General features: G+C 39.6%; 1 long non-coding RNA gene across 1 annotated transcript; it reads left to right on the forward strand.

The window, feature by feature from the left end:
- The first annotated feature begins 732 nt into the window (after nucleotides 1-732).
- LOC139385027 (uncharacterized) lies at nucleotides 733-17515 on the forward strand. The gene is made up of 3 exons (XR_011628906.1): nucleotides 733-848; nucleotides 13861-13975; nucleotides 16490-17515. It is a non-coding gene; the product is annotated as an uncharacterized lncRNA (long non-coding RNA).
- The last annotated feature ends 773 nt before the right edge of the window (nucleotides 17516-18288 follow it).

The following is an 18288-nucleotide window of genomic DNA, read 5'->3' on the forward strand; positions in this document are numbered from 1 at the left end:
CACACACATCTGCCTGGCTTTAGTTTGTATGGGAGCAGTTTTTTTTTCCCCAACTCAGAATCAGTGAAGTGGATCTTTCTTAACACTCAGAATTACATTTTATTCAACAGAAAATTATCATTTTTTAATTGCATGGCGTGAAACAGGAATTATTTTCAAATATAGGACATAGCCTACTAGAACATCTTTCAGAATGTAAATGGTAGCCTAATACAACAGCCTACAACCTATGCTAGAACTTTGCAAAGTTGAATAGTCTTTATTTCCGCAACGACAATATTACTTAAACAATGTTTTTGAAAATGTATGTTTTTACTAAGCTTGTATGCACAACCACCGTGATATATAAAACTGGTTTTCCACTTGTCAGATACAGCAGGTCAACCTCACCATAACACATTTCACTGACTTTGACTTATTAAAGTGTGAAGTATGTTTAAAATGTTGCTTAAAATACGCTTATTTGAAAGAAAATGCCCCTATTCCAAGACCACGCAGCTGATTTCTTTAAAAGATAGACAGGAACATGGGCAGGATGTTTATACAGCAAAATGTAAACATTTTCCCTGGCCTTCTTTAAATAAAAAATCAAGCAAAAAGCCCCGCTAGATCAGCTCATACTCAATCTGATGCATTATGTCCGTTTTAGACAGCTCCTTGTGTATGGATAGGACTTTTCAACGTAAATGCAGAAAGAGATTTCAATCATGTATAATTATTATGTTCACACAGGAGAACTGAGGGAAAGAGCTCTGAGCCCAGCCGAACATTGAGCACTGAAACTCGGCTGAGGACTTTAGATCGACGCCCACCAAACACTCTCTCCTCAGAATGGTGCTCGAGTCAAGGTAAGTCACTTTAAACTTTTGTCAGTTAAAACAAGACAGCGATATGGCTGCGGGCCTTCTCAATTTAGTTCCAATCGAGATTTACTAGACCTGTTGTGCAGTTAGAAGTGCGAATTAGATAGGACGCCACATGATGGTCTCATTAGTCATTTCGACAGGTAGCCTAGTGGTTAGAGCTTTGGACTTGTTGAAAGGATGCAAGATCGAATCCCCGAGCTGACAATGTAAAAATCTGTCATTCTGCCCCTGAACAAGGCAGTTAACCCACTGTTCCTAGGCCGTAATTGAAAATACGATTTTTTCTTAACTGACTTGCCTATTTAAATAAAGATAAAATATAAATTGATTGTAATGTGGTGGGCAGCCTAACCAGACTATAGTGTCATAGAAAAATAGTAACAAATATCATCTGAGTTACAAAGTTAAGCGATGTAGCACATAGGTCTACTTTATTTTCCTTTTTGAAGTTCGAAGCGCATTCCTTATTAACAAAGACCTGTCTCAGGCTCATCATTTTCAGGCTCATCATTTTCAGGCTCATCATTTTCAGGCGTATCGTTTGGAAAATTAGAATAAGAAAATAAGTACATTCAGAAAATGTATTGTTTTTGAGCAGCACTTTTTACACTAGGTCTTCAAGCGCTTCATTGTACCTCATCCACCATTCTAAATGTAACCAGTTTCTGGTTATTAATTTAAGCCTTGAACCGCTAGGATATATGTATGTGTGTAGTGGAGAGCCGCCGGTCCATAGACTAAATCTGTTGATAGTAGACTGTTCATTGTTCCCGGGAGAGCGCACAAGCTCTCAGCCCCTCAGCCCCTCAACCCTCACTCCTCACTCAGGCGCTCCTGGTACGTGGGTTCACTCTCCGGGATGGCTCGCGGTGGTTCTGCTGTTTTGGTTTGCCGGGTTGTTAGACAATTTTATTATATGCTTTTACAATCTTGTAATTAATGCACATATTGGATATGCAATAACGCAAATCAGTCACAGATACTTTGGCAAATTGTAAATACAAAATGTCATAATACATTTTGGGGGTCATAAAAGTAGGCTATACTGGCTACTGTTTTTTCTTGACTACGATTTTTTATGTCTTTTGAATTATATTCTACAAATAAATGTAGTGGTCCTACAAATATGCGTCTACAGGAGGATATTGTAGGCCATTTAGGCCTACTCATTTGATCAAACTTCGAAAACTAAGGCCACATGAAAATGACATGATTTATTTATTAAACCGTAAGATGATGTTCTGAAGCTGTACAGGCCTACATGTATTTGAAGGACAGCCTGTGTTCCAACAAAAACCCGTAAATGCCGTTGTTGGCTTGGCTCCTTTGTGACGTTTTTGCCAAAGGGTAAAGCAAATAAGAAAATATACAAATCTCCGTTGTCAACTACACGGGCCATGCGAGAGGTACAATGGTGGGATTTGCTGTTGCGGCTGAGTTTGAAACCTAAGTAAAGAAATGTATATAGGTAGTAGTATTGTTTTAACCGGTCCCTACACAGGGCGCTCGCTTGGAATGAGGCCCACGCATTTATCAGGGGAGCGGACCACCCAGCGCGCAGAGAGAGGGGGCAGGCGAGCTTGCATTCTCTCTTTCCCCCTGCATTTAATTACCGTTGATGACTTCATTCCGAGAATCACGCCTTGTTTCAACACGTCGTGCCCGTCCCCACGCCGAATGGCCCTCTCACACACTTTAACCCCGCCACTCGTCTTTGACATACACTTTGAAAAACTAATGTCCACGGCTAATCGATCCCAAAATGTTTACCCAAACTAGTGGGACGCGAGTTGCTCCATTGATCTTTGAAGGGGGACGCGCCGATGAGTGGCGCGTTGTTAAACCCCTCCGCAAAAAGCTGTTGACAGCTACGCATAATTATTAAGGGTCTCTCTGGACTCTCAGTTGATATTATAGACGATTTTCCGTCAGTCAAATGATTGTTACTGTGGTTTTAAACGAGTTATGGTGTCCTCTAAATTCTATTGATTTATTTCCATAGTACATTGCATAACTAACATTGGCTGAAGTCCCTTTGGCCATATTTATCTTCTATGGAATATATGTTTCTTAGTTAACATGCTTTACCGCTTTACCCATGTTAGGCAGCCTAAATGTTACATGGACATATTGAGGAAAGGGTTAACTCTAATGGTATAGATTTACTCTGGTAATGTCACTGTTGCAGGATTGTGTTTTTGTCGTCATTTTACGCCAATCCGAGGTCACCACTTCCCACTTGCCCCTCCTAGTTTATTTCATGTACTTTTTCCATGACGTCCTCGAATGAAATATTTGACAGCGTTGCATCCTCAGGAATGTTCGACCACTTAGGTGGAGGAATTCCACATCATTCGGCCAGCCCAGCATGTATGCGTGTCTCAACAGAAAGCCTCTCCAAATGGTCTTATTGTTATCCAATCGACGAAATTTGACCCAAAGGCCTATTTTCTTTTTTCTTTTACATGGATGTAATGATGCATTATATTATTGAGGGTGGGATTGAATTTGTGTCTGTATGTTGAAATGACCATGAATATGGATTATATACATTAGATATCCCTTTTGCAACAGATCTCAGCGAAGACGAGGATATACCATCCCAAGCATGCACCAATCCAAACACACATTTTAAACACATGGCCTTTATTTTTAGCAACTTTTGTTGTACAACTACAACACTCTGTGCCTGGACATTTCAATCAACGGTGATAGGCATACTGCTGAAGCTGTGCACTGTACAGTGATACACTCTGTGTCTTATTTATCTTGCATTCACTGCTAGGGAGATTTTAATTCAGCCTAAACCTTGAATTAGCCTTAGGCTATATGATATAAAGTATAATAGCTTGTCCAAGACTCACCCAATTATCCATTAGAACTGCTACTTTCTTTAGTTAATATGACTGTGAGGTGATTCCTCGACAATGCTGTAAGAGAGAAACCTCAGCATGTCACATACTGTTTTACCCACCACAACCATTGAATGCCAAATCTGATAACAATATTTTGTTAGATATAAAGATTATTTATTTAATCTTTATTTTTAGTTTTTTTGCAGCTGCCATTACCATTCAGAAAACTTGGTGATGGAAAAACGAGCCTCCAGAACATAAATGAATTGTTTTTGATCAAGGGACCATTTTTTTTTTAAACTGTGAAGGCTACTGGACATTTAACAAACTACTGTTGTAATTAGTCTTATAGGCCATTTGGGAATATATAATTGATAAACAAAATTAGTCCTGAGTTTGTTTAGCAACTGAAATGACGGTCTCGACACTGAGAAATCAGTGTGTTACCCGCTTCAGTGTTGGAGGGGAGACGGGGAGGGTCACCAAAAGGCTGCACCAGAGTTGTTTGGAGAGCTTTGTGACGGATTGATCGATCAAATGTATAACTGCACCTTAGAGCCGCTAGTTCATTGGACCTGGATGCACTTGAAGTCGCTTCTTTGCACGCCTCAGGATATTAGAAGAGAACCTTGATTTGGAATTATGCTTTGTTTACTTAGTAAAGCATTTTCTAAAAGTCAAGAGATGCATTTGTTTTGATGCTAAATATAGGATAATGCTTAAAAAAAATTGTGTATAGTTGTGCCATGCCTAAATATTATTCAATGATTTACTGCAGAATATCAATTACGCTTTGCAATTCTGTTCTTTCTCTTATTTGACCCATTTCTGGGCTATGGGGTCTTGCATCTTGGTCAATTAACCAACGTGATCACACAAAATAACCTAATGTTATTTACTATCCAAATGTCATTACAGTGCCTTCAGAAAGTATTCACACCCCTTGACTTTTTCCACATTTTTTTATTACAAAGTTAGATTAAAAATGATGTAATTGTAATTTTTTTGTAAACAATCTACACACAATACTCTGTCAAAGTGGAAAATATATAGTTATATAGTACCAGTCAGTTTTGGACACACCTACTCATTCAAGTTTTTTTGTGTTTTTTTAAAAACTATTTTCTACATTGTAGAGTAATAGTGAAGACATCAAAACTCTGAAATAATACATATGGAATCATGTAATAACCCAATAAGTGTTAAACAAATCCAAATATATTTTAGATTCTTCAAAGTAGCCACCCTTTGCCTTGACAGCTTTGCACACTCTTGGCATTCTCTCAAACAGCTTTACCTGGAATGCTTTTTCAACAGTCTTGAAGGAGTTCCCACATATGCTGAGCACTTTTTGGCTGCTTTTCCTTCACCCTGCGGTCCAACTCATCCCAAACCATCTCAATTGGGTTGAGGTCAGGTGATTGGAGACCAGGTCATCTGATGCAGCACTCCATCACTCTCCTTTAGTAGTTGTTTCCTTGCAGCAATTCAACCATGAAGGCCTGATTCACGCAGTCTCCTCTGAACAGTTGATGTTGAGATGTGTCTGTTACTTGAACTCTGTGAATAATTTATTTGGGCTGCAATCTGAGTTGCTGTTAACTCTAATTAATGTATCCTCTTCCTTTCCTGTGGCGGTCCTCATTAGAGCCAGTTTCATCATAGCGCTTGATGGTTTTTGTGTCTGCACTTGTAATGTTCCAAATTGACTGCCCTTCATGTCTTAAAGTAATGATGGTGTGTAATTTCTCTTTACTTATTTGAGCTGTTCTTGCCATAATATGGACTTGGTCTTTTACCAAATAGGGCTATCTTCTGTATACCACCACTACTATGTCACAACACAACTGATTGATTGGCTCAAACGCATTAAGAAGGAACAACATTCCACAAATTAACTTTTAACAAGGCACACCTGTTAATTGAAATGCATTCCAGGTGACTACCTGAGAATGCCAAGAGTGTGCAAAGCTGTCATCAAGGCAAAGGGTGGCTACTTTGAAGAGTCTCTATTTGAATCTAATTGTTACTACATTATTCCGTATGTGTTATTTCATAGTTTTGATGTCTTCACCATTATTCTACAATGTAAAAATATAGTACAAATAAAGAAAAACCCTTGAATGAGTAGGTGTGTCTAAAGTTTTACTGTTATTCAACAATGTAGAAAATAGTCCAAATAAAGAAAAACCCTATATCAAGACTGCCACTCAGGAACATTCACTGTCTTGGTAAGCAACTCCAGTGTAGATTTGTGTTTTAGGTTATTGTCCAATGCTTAGCTCCATTCTGTTTTTTTGTTATCCTGAAAAACTGCCCAGTCCCTTAATGATGACAACCATACCCATAACATGATCCTGCCACCACTATGCTTGCAAATATGGAGAGTGGTACTCAGTGTTGTATTAGATTTTCCCTAAACATAGCACTGTATTCCGGACATAAAGTTGAATTGCTTAGCCACATTTTTTGCAGTATTAGTTTAGTGCCTTGTGGCAAATAGGGTGCATCTTTTGGAATATTTTTATTCTGTACAGGCTTCCTTCTTTTCACTCTGTCATTTAGGTTGGTATTGTGAAATAACTACAATGTTGTTGATCCATCCTCAGTTTTCTCCTGTCAGAGCCATAAAACTATATAACTGTTTTAAAGTCACCATTGGCCTCATGGTGAAATTCCTGAGCGGTTTCCTTCCTCTCCGGCAACTGAGTTAGGAAAGGACACCTGTGTGTTTGTAGTGACTGGGTGTATTAATACACCATCCAACGTGTAATTATTAACTTCACCATGTTTTTTATTCATATACCAGAAGGTGCCCTTTTTTGTAAGTCATTGGAAAACCTCCCTGGTCTTTATAGTTGAATCTGTGTTTGGAATTCACTGCTTGACTGAGGGACCTTATAGATAATTCTATCTGTGGGGTGCAGCGATGAGGTATTCAAAATCTTGTTACACACTATTATTTAGGCTTGCCAAAACAAAGGGGTTGAATACTTATTGACTGAAGACAATTCAGCTTTTCATGTTTAGTTAATTTCCAAAAACTTCCAAAACATAATTCCACTTTGATGTTATGGGGTTGTGTGTGTGTGTGTGTGTGTGTGTATAGGCCAGTAACAAAGCATTTTTTAAAATATTTAATCCATTTTAAATTCAGACTGTAACACAACAAACTGTGGAACAAGGGAAGGTGTGAATACTTTCAGAAGGTGCTGCTAAATGTAGATATATCATTCTCAAAATAGTTCTGAGTAAATAAAGGTTATTCAATGAATACAGTATCTCAATTTGAATAACGGAAAGAATAGTTTGGTAAAATGTGTTTTCTGAAATCCTGAAACCAACATATTATATCTTACAAGATATAATACACATATTTGTAATATTTATAATAAAATACATATTGTGCATGTTATGTAACTCAGGGCGTCGTGTGAGAATGCCAAGGCAAATACATGTTTTAAACCTGGCTATCCATATTGTCCAAATATGTAGGCCTATGGGTATATGTACTTTTGTCCTATTTTTACATGCGATATATTTCTTAAGAAGTAGTTTAACGGAAACATGGTAACAAAGTCCTCTCTATGACAATATTTTGACAAAAGATGCACATAATGGAGCATCCCGTGTACAATTCCGGTAGGATACGTGGAGGGTACATGTAACATGCACATTATGTTGCTGTAATGCACTGTATGAAAACAGTTCAACAATTAAAAATGTTGTCTTTGTTTTAATAGGCATGTGTTGGGAACAATCATTATACAATGCATCATTTGGCCAAGGCCTATAAGTATTTCGTTTTTTAAGAACGATTGCAGATATCTTGATACATTACAATTAAAATACTCATTAACACTTTCCGTGCCCACATGTGTAGCCTATTTGTTAATGTACCATTTGAAATCCAACAACGAAATCAGCAAAGGTATGCTCATTTGTTTTTTTCCCCCTTTGTTTTATGACTAGCCAAATTTAAGAAAATCGTTGTAATATCAACAACAATTTGTCATTTCAGTAATATTCTGATATACTTTAATGGACAATACACAATATCAAATATACACATGGATGTAAAGTTGAATTTTAAGCAATTTTGGAGGACATTTCACCTGTCATTGTCCCAATAACACAAACAATGTTGATTCCCTTTTACACTCTTGGCTATTTTCGGAACAATGCATCATCAGTATATACATTACTGCAGATTTCCATTTCCAATGGTCTGAAACTAGATATCTCTGTCTCATGAGTCGCTTAGGCCATCTAGCGTTGTCGTTTTAATTGAAAACAGTATAATGTCGAGGTGTGTGCACCCCCCTCATCACTTTCTCTGGCGCGGTAGGTGGCCGTGTATATTTTTGTTCAAGTGGTGTTTATGTGAATGAGAAAGGACTGGATTGCTAGCAGACCGCTGATTGCGCTCATTGGGCCTCTACATTGATCTGAACGGTATAGTTGAGGGGACCCACCCTTTCATGCAATCAACAGCACTATAGAATCGCGTTCTACGACTTTTTAATTTACTTGGCAAGATCTCGCTGCTGGACCTCCAAGGCGCGCGCGGGTGTGAGTGAAGGCGAGGGAGAGGGGAGTCCTTTTGGCGCTGTAACTCCAGTGTCCCACGATACCGAGGACACTACCCACGGTATATAGGCTACAACAGGACGCGCACACATCTATCATGAAAAAAACGAATTCACCATATCCCACTGGGCACAAACTGGTTGAGTCAACTTTGTTTCAAAGTCATTTGTCAACATATTGTGACGTTGAATCTACCTGGAAAATACATTGGATTTGCAAAAAGTAATTAACATAAACAGTTGATTTGAGAGTGAAATTTTAACCACACAATTCAAATCAACTTTGTCACATGCACCGAATACAAGAAGGGTAGACCTTACCTTGAAATGCTTACTTACAAGCCCTTAATTAACCAACAGTGCAGTTCAAGAAGAGTTCAACAAATATTTACCAAATAAACTAAAGTAAAAAAGATTCAAAAGTAACACCATCATAACAATGAGGAGGCTATATACAGGGGGTACGGGTTACCATAATTGTCGTCATGGTAACCAATTTTCAACATAGACAAACCTTCTATAAAATATGTTGTATTTGTACCTTTTGAAATAACATCAAATCTTCACCATTATATCCACTATCAGAAAAAACTAACAATAGGCTGAGCAGCACCTCCTACAGGAGAGATTATCTGTCTACAGCTATCTATTAGAGCAGCACCTCCTACAGGAGAGATGATCTGTCTACAGCTATCTATTAGAGCAGCACATCCTACAGGAGAGTTGATCTGTCTACAGCTATCTATTAGAGCAGCACCTCCTACAGGAGAGATGATCGGTCTACAGCTATCTATTAGAGCAGCACCTCCTACAGGAGAGTTGATCTGTCTACAGCTATCTATTAGAGCAGCACCTCCTACAGGAGAGATGATCTGTCTACAGCTATCTATTAGAGCAGCACCTCCTACAGAAGAGTTTATCTGTCTACAGCGATCTATTAGAGCAGCACCTCCTACAGGAGAGATGATCTGTCTACAGCTATCTATTAGAGCAGCACCTCCTACAGGAGAGATGATCTGTCTACAGCGATCTATTAGAGCAGCACCTCCTACAGGAGAGATGATCTGTCTACAGCAATCTATTAGAGCAGCACCTCCTACAGGAGAGTTGATCTGTCTACAGCTATCTATTAGATCTCCCATCCAGTGTTTTAACCAAGCTCAGCTTAACTTTGATATTTTCCACTGACTACTACCAATGTGCTATAGTGATAATGACTATTGAGATATATATTAACTAAATATATAAACTGTTGCTATTGAAGTCATTCTTAAGGGTAATTAGAGCAAATTAAATGTAACCATACTCTTATAAGTCATACATCATCAATGAGACTATCTAGGCCTATATAGCATTTGTGAGTCATCAACAGCTATTGTTTCAATTCAACACAGGGTTAAACTAAAAATAGACAATAAATAGGCCTAGGATTTCAAGCTTTGGTTGATATCAATCATCTAATTTGTAGACAAACTGGAATTAGTCAGACTAAGTCAGTGGCACAAAATATACATATCCTTAAAATGTTGACATTTGGTTGTGTTGACAACCAAACACAATTCAATATCACTTTTACAATACAGTAAATAGCATATTAACTTGTTAACAAATATATGTTAAATTCACATCTGCAACTAAACCAAAAATAGTGAAAGAATATGATTAAGCCAGTGTCTCAGTTGAAACTATCCCAGCATTAGATATGTCTCCTATAAATGTTGATATTTGGTTGCTTGCCAACCTAACACAATTCAATATGACTTGTGTAATATAGTAAATAGCCTAAAATGGAGGCCATCTTACAAACTAATGTAACAGTTTTTATTCAACCTTAAAATTAGTAACACATCCATGGCCACATTTTGAGGTTACTGTAACTATAAAAGTCTCATTATGTAATCATAGAAAGCATGCATGTTCAAGATCCCAGCTCTGTGGAGATCTTCACAATATAAATATCTGTGTAAAATCTGAAACAGCATTGATCACTTGCACTATGTACTTTTGATGTAATACAAATACAATCCAGCTCATTCGGTTGTGCTATTAGATGAAGCACATTGATAATGATTGAAGCAGTTGTTTAATAAGTACAAAACATTGTACTCCCATTTGAACTGTTGTGCTTTTAAGTGGTTGAAAGTGCAGTGATAACACATGGAGAGCTTGGGACGATGAGGTTCTATCTGCATTTTTGTCTAAATGTAATTATTGTCACAGCCTTGTTCTTGTTCAATGTTCTCTACCTGTATAGTACTCTAAATACCCCAATTCATGTTGTTAAGTTCAAAAGAATACTAGATTTAAAAAAATTGCTGACACCATTCAAACCAATGAGGTTTCAGAACTTTAAAGCCAATTATCTATCTTTGTGACATATTACTGAACATATAACCTTATAGCCCCAAACTCTCGACATTTAGATGACAACTAAATAAAAAATCATACATTGTTTTGTTTTCATTCATTTGGTTGTGCTTTTAGATGGATTAAAGCATAGTGATAACACATTGGGAAATCAACCAACTTCTGTCTTTTTGACGTGGCGAATAAAGGTTGAAATGTCATTGTTCAACATCTCAACGATACATTTTCCAACATTTCCACTTTGAATTAACGTGGTGTGGAGGGTGGCATGTTTCAGGCCATTTCAACTTTCTGTTAATTCCATAGCATTATCTTCTTAGTGAAGTTGTCGGTGATAAAGGTATTCAGATATCGTTGCTGATACGCTTGCCATTTAGCCTATGAGCAGGACCTATTTTATTTGCAATGCATCCCACAGTAAGCTGTTACTGGTTCAGTAACAGTAAAATTTTCTGATTCGAATTAGGGAGGCAATAAGCACATGGCACACAACAGACCCTTTCAGTTCAATGGTCAATTTTCGCTCTTGGGCACATATTCATCTCGTATCTGACACACTTCAGTCATATTCCTATCACCTCGCCTTGCTCTCCATCTCTTTGTTTAGAAGGCTTCACATGCAAAAAGAGTCCAAGACGAGGATTCTCCATGGTGGCCTACTACAGCGTGTGACATGTCCATTGATCATTCATGTCTCGAACTAAAACAGGAATCTCATGTTGCACTGCGTTGTGTGTGTTCGGTGTGTGGGCAAATTCTCCTATTGAAAAATCGTGCATTTACAGATTTATATGAAATCTCTATTTGTCAATTTATTTGAACCATTGACTGAGGCTACTGACATGAATTATAATTAACTTGGAAAATGGGCCTTTAATTAACTGATCGTTTTTATGATCAGACCCGTAAAATGGAGAATGTGTGACCCGTTTTAGAAGTCAAAATGTAATTGAAACTGCAGTATTCAAGAGACGGAAAATACATTCATTCAGTATTTGTGGCCTTATATTCTGTAGGCGTGGTTATTTGTTGTTGATTGAGAAACATTGGATTGTGGATTTCGTTTTGAACACTCATTCGCCCTCATGCGCTGTTCAGTGCTGACATTTCCCTTATCATGGTATATTTCGCAGTTTCAATTGCATTCACCTGAAGTGTCTCTTAGAAAGCTAACTATTTCTAATGCGATAATTAAATATGCAAGGTCACATTACATCTTATCAAACATACAATAATTCCCATTCATTGCAGGTTAACCTGCATGATAATGAAAAGTTAATAATCTTTTTATAGCTGGTTAACATTGTTTGTTCTGCACGACATTGATAGCTAATCATGTTAACTTTATTTGTTTATAACCTATGTTTTGTGTGAGTGTGTTAGGTAGGCCAATTCGTATGATTATCAATATGAGAGAGAATATTAAACGGATTTCGATTAATTATCACACAGAAACCAAAACCAAAACAAGAACTCTTACATTTAAAAAAATAGGCTACATGAATATATACCACCCTATGCGTTCTCTAAATAGCCCCTGGAACTCAGTCGCACAGTTTGTTTATATCCATAATGTTTTGGTTAATTTGAAACTGGCAATTTATTTCCTTTTTATGCTTGTTAAACTACAATAGACTCCGTATTGTTATCCTTAAATAGAGGGAACCCGCAAACCTCAAATACAGTGATGAGTCATTTTGTGCGCGCAGCGATGGTGCTGTGTCAGAACATCGAGCTTCCCAGGAAAGCTTGGCGCTCCAACCAAACAACAACCCTCACCCAACCGTCCCTGAGGTATTGTCAATCCGAAAGCCGCTCCACTTATTCCTCTCAGTAGGCTACAACTGCGTATTTTATTCGTAACATAGTGCTCGTGTTCTCTGAACTTTGAATAATTTTTGACAGCCGTATCTTCAGAGGGAAATACGGCTTTCAGGGATAAAACAAATATGAATAAAGGCATATGTAAAATTCCTTCTGGCTTATTTTGTGATCACACAAGCTCGGTTTCACTACCACAACATTATTTGACATGACTGAAGGACACGAGTGTTGAAGAGTTGGCAGTTCCAGAAGTTTTACAAACTCAAAACTGTCCAAATGTGGTCATTGCGAGAAGGAAAATGTTCCAACATGTCAAATATCTGCGATTGACGTGTTAGCAACAGACTGACAGCATGTTTATAGGACAAAAGAAGACAAACAACAAATATGTATTTATCATAAGGAAGAAGATGGTCACTAAAACAACAATTTAGTCCTTATTCTTTTTTAATTTGAGACTTTTTGAGGCTCATTATGATAAACAAAAAGAAAAACACCAGAAATGTTTCATTTTTGTGTTTGTGGATTTTGTTTTCATTGTGGCAGGGTTTTGTATATTATTGCACTTATTTTCAAGTGCTTTTGTCAACTCTTGCTTATCTCCAGTTTCTCAATCTGAAAACTATACCTGAATATAGTCGCTCAAGTAATTAAAGTACAATAGTCCCTATTGATGTTTAACATTTTTCAAATGTTTATTTTCTACTTATGTCTTCCTTACAATATTGCCAAGTCAGGACAGTAGCTGCATGCTTTAATCAAGATCGTTTAACAGTGAGACATCTGACAATCATTTTCTGCACACTATTATTAACTTAGTGTGCCATTCCTAGAGCTAAATAGCGCTGAACCAAACCAGAGTGCTGCCTAATGTCTGATTACCTCTCAGCTATAACCCCCTATTGATGACCATGTTTTCTACCAGAGCTGCATCTCTTCTGAATCAGTCTAAAAGCACATAGTCATTGAACTAAATTATAATAATCCTCAATAGCCCTCAAGCTAATGTAATACACACCTTTCTTTAATGTCTTTGATGAACCACAGAACAGTTTGACTGTATGAAACAACACTGGGATTTATCAAGCGTCCCTTATCCTATACTAGTTCATTTAAATGAAAGCAAATTATACAACCTAACTCCTGATAAAAGCTTGAAATTAAATGGAATTTCAGTACATTTTGAAAAATGGCTTGAATTTCAATAGACCTACTTAATGATCAGGTGTTCCTTTTTATTTTTATGTTATTGTTTCTTTTAATAATTCACAACCCCGCTTCTTATCATATCTGTATCATGTACAGTTTAATGAAAGTTTGCTCATATAACCAACACAACTCTTCTTTTTCCCATTTCAGCCCTCTGTGATGGATGAGAGAGAGAGGGTTTTCCAGTGATGGCAACAGTTCCTATGACGACCAGACCTCCACCGGGGGATTGCGTCTGTCAGACAGTGCTAATGATAATTGAGAGGTACGGATCGAAAAGATTGAGTATGGCTGTAATCTCTCCTCCAGCGGAATACCAGAGAAACCGCTATGAGATGACCATTTTCCCCTCTCACCACCGCCCTGCTTAGTCCTGCACTGTTCTACACTGCATGCTTCTACTCTGCTCTATACTATATTGCTGCTGGAGGCCTCCCAGCCTGCCCCACACAGGGCAGAGAGTGAATGGGTAATGTCACTGTGTGTGCAACCTCCTTCGGTGTCTCCCTTCCCTCAGCCTCACACACAACACAGGGCCAGTCCAGGGCAGTTTGTTTTAGATGCCAGGGAATATATCAACAGGGAGAACTCAATCAGAAGAAACGGTCAGAGTAGGACATAACAGAGAGAGGGAGGGAAGTCAGACCACAGCCAGCTCTGATACAGGTTAGTTACAGAGGCTTTGATAGTTGCTGATGGGACTTTGATTGGAGCGTAAGCAGGTTTATATGATGCGTGTTTATATGCGTGTTTACTCACAGACCACCATCTCTCTCTCTCTCCCATTCTGAAGGGGGATTTTCCTGTGGCGAGCCGCTTCGGAAAAAGCAATTAAGAATTCCCAAACAGTGCACAACAATGGGAGACGTCGTTCTGCAATGCAAGTTCCGAATCCAAGTCAGTCCCTTACGGTTTTCCTCTGAAACAGTCCCCGGCTATATTTAATCCGCCCTGAGAGCAGAACTAACCTACATACAAACCACAAATTGAAACTATGTGGAGGTGGTTTGTGGGGTGTGGGCTAAGTGGGGATGGTAATTGTCTATTGAGAAGCTTAGGCCTCGCTATTCTGCCTGCCATAAACAGGCTTGGCAGCCCACAACATGATACCCCTGCCTCCACTCCACTGTTTGAGTTGGGGAGCAGATCCTCCTTGTCTGTGGGAACCCATGGCCCAGCAGTGGTCGGAATCAGTTAGGAATGCTTTGGAATGGTAACACAGCGGAAGGCTAGGGTGGGAAACAGGCCAAGAGCATTTCCTGAACAGAGGGGGGTCCCAGAGAAGCATCACACTTCACTGGCATCATATGACAGGGATCCCATCAGGCCTGAGCCCATGATCCCGATTGGAGGAGAGGGATGCGGTAGGGGAGAGGAGGGTGAAGCTGGAACAGAAGAGAGGTGGATACGCAAGAAAGGCAGAGAGGTGAGGTGAGATGGATGCATTGGGATGTTTGAGTCAGAAAAGGGGAGTCAGGGGGAGAGACACATTCTGCTAAAATGTACATCTTTAATTTACCCTGAGTGAAGTAATGCAGTCTGGACTGGCTGGCTAGCTCGGGTTGGATGAGTGTTATACCACTACTTTCATGAAGAGGACTTCCCAGTCTCTAATTTCTGCCCACAACAAAGTGCCTTCCACTGTATCTGTGAGGAATAAACAGTATATACTGTCAAGGTCTCCAGAGAGGTCACTGAGACCACGTGGAAGACTGGGAGTTCTTAGACCACTGCTACTGAAAGACCTGCAATAATCTGTGCAGCAGTGTGGGGTATCCTACATACATTATAAAAGACTGTTCCCTCTCACCACAGAAAAGACAACGTGGTAAATATTTTGGCACAGCACAGGCATGTCAGAATGATTCTGAGTATATCCAGTTAACTGAAGGTCTGAAATATAACTTTACTTAGTAACACGTGATACTAAGCAACACCCTGCAACAGTAAGTGATGAATACTTTGGTTGAGAGCAGTAGACCAGACGGTGTTGAAAAGTGTGAAGCAGACAGGTTTTGCGGCTGAAATTGCACAGTACAAGTATATCTGTCAGAGTGTGTGTGTTTGTCCAGACCTATGAATCGGTGTGTGTGTATCCAGACTGGCGTGGACAGCCAGTCCCTGCTCCCTGGGGCTTGTGTAAATGTCGTGAGGATCTCAGGAGGAATCTTTCCCCTCCAGTCGTCAAAGGGCTTTTTATTTCCACCTGCTCCCGGCCTCTTTCCGTTGGTCTGCTCTATAACAATGGTGCTGGAAAGGCAGCAGAGTGCAGGGTGACAGCACAGAGATTGATGCTAGATTGTGTTTGGCCCTTTTTCAGATAGGGGCCTTTGAAGGGAAGTTGCCCCCCCCCCCCCCCCCCCACCACCACCACTACGACCCCTCCACTACTATCTCCACCTCCTCTCCCTCTAACACTAGGCAGAGGGCAAAGTGCTGATCAGGCCTTTCTCCCAGATCCCTTTTTACAAAAGTGCCAATCGCCTGAAAAGGCAACTTGGCAGGCGGTGGTAAACAGGCTTTTCACTACTCGTAAATCAATTCACCACTACATGAAACAGGATGAAGCTCATTTACGCCACGCAGACCGTCGAACCCGAGCCCAGAGACGCCCCACCTCGCCTCCGGCTGCTCCCTCTCTCTCGTCAGGCCCCGGGGCTCTGGGCCCATCAGGACAGCATTCTGTCTGTTTCACCGAAGTGGCCTGGCGAAGAGGGTGATCCATCACCTCAAATGTCTTTTTTTCTAATGTTCTGTTTTCCTCTCTATCTCTCTGTAGGCTGGAGTGGGCAGGCATGCGGGTTTGTCCACAGGAAGCCATGAATTCCTCGGAGAACAGAGGGTGTCAGGGCCCAGAACACGACTTGGGGGGGGGGGGGAGAGACATACTGTACCTTGTAACGTCTCATAATCCTCCTAGTTGACCCCTGACCCCAGCCTGCGTTTGTATCAGGTCATCGACGTGAGGAATTGTAATGAGTCACTCCAGCAGTGTGTTTACCTCCTGGAGTCACGCAGGGAAGGAAATAAGGCACGGTCTTCTAAAAGTGTCAAAGTGAGAGAGAATAGCAGCAGTATTAGAGCAGAGCCCTGATTCATCTCACTGTGACTGACCTCTTGTACCGTTACACTGGGTTTATTTAACCTATTCACTACTGTAGGGAGACTAGCTACAGATCAGCCAAAACAGGGAGTCTACAATATAGCGCACTGTATGAAAACATAAGGTATGAGATTAATAGTGTAATTCTGTAATTGAAGTCTGATTCATAGTCTGATTCACTCATTGAGTGAAATGATCCGTGTACTGTAGTATGTAGGTACAGCTTGTTTTTTGCTATCACTGTGTAATATGTTGCTAATAGACCAAACATGTATTATTTTTGTTATAATTTTCTGCTGACTGTGTTGCAGTCGTTCCAGTTTTTTGCTATGCCCAATGAAATTAGGAGAGATTAAGTAATTTCCTTTCTCTGTCTCATGCAACAATCATAAATGATGTGATTTTTCTGTGTATATAATAATTTATTGCAATACATTTCTGACTCTCCCAGATACAGATTATATTATACACTTTAGAGGAGAAATCGCTGCACTCCCAAATACATTGTTTTTTATCTTGAACTTGAAACTGGAATGAGTATGGAACTGTGGCCAACGCTTGTGATTAAAATACAATGTCCTGGCCTACCATCACGCTGTAGCCTTCGACACCGTGGGCTTGTGTGATTGCACAATTGTTGTTTTTGAGCAAGTGCCCTTGTTAGTTTTACTCTGTAAATAAATATGTGCTTCGAGCTGACAATTCATCCTCCGTTACTTTCTTTCATCCTTATATTGGAGAGGAGAACATCATCACTGACCAGTGTCTCCACCTCACACACACACACACACACACACACACACACACACACACACTCTGCCACAATGAGAGAGTCGGCAGCTTTTATTTTGGACAGTCTCTCCTGAATTCTAAGGGCTGTCAGGCGGTTTGATTGATAGTTGTGTTTATCACCATATTATTAAGTCATCAGGCTCTCCACAGTTCATTATAATTAAAGACTTGGGAAAAGGGTTTATTTTTTTGAGTCCTGTAAAAAAACGAAGATTTGTGTTTTTTGAATGTGTGTGTGTGTGTGTGTGTTTGTGTGTGTGTGTGTGTGTGTGTGTGTGTGTGTGTGTGTGACAGTGTGTTTATATTTGCATTCTTTTCCACAGTGGACCTTAGTGACCAGGAGAATCTGTGTGTCTGTCCACCACTGAGTTTATGGCTACACTTGGGTCTCTGTGAGAGAAGAGAAATGCAACCACGATGACATATTATATCCATACAGTAACAACAGGGAATACTGCCCCATAATGGTAGCTCTTTATTTCACTTGTCATTTTAATCTATTTTAGTAATCTTACAACTTTATTTTCCCCAAGGGAATGTTTACAACATATTATACAGGGAAATAGGAAAAACCCCTCCATATTCTGTGAGGCAGCAGCCTGGGTCTCCTGTTCTCACCCAGGTTGGCAGCTATGGCCTGAAGCTCTGCCTGTCCGGCTGGCCTACGTCTGTCTGTATACCCC

The sequence above is a fragment of the Oncorhynchus clarkii genome, chromosome 26 (assembly GCF_045791955.1).
Source record: "Oncorhynchus clarkii lewisi isolate Uvic-CL-2024 chromosome 26, UVic_Ocla_1.0, whole genome shotgun sequence".
In the NCBI taxonomy this organism is placed as follows: domain Eukaryota; kingdom Metazoa; phylum Chordata; class Actinopteri; order Salmoniformes; family Salmonidae; genus Oncorhynchus; species Oncorhynchus clarkii.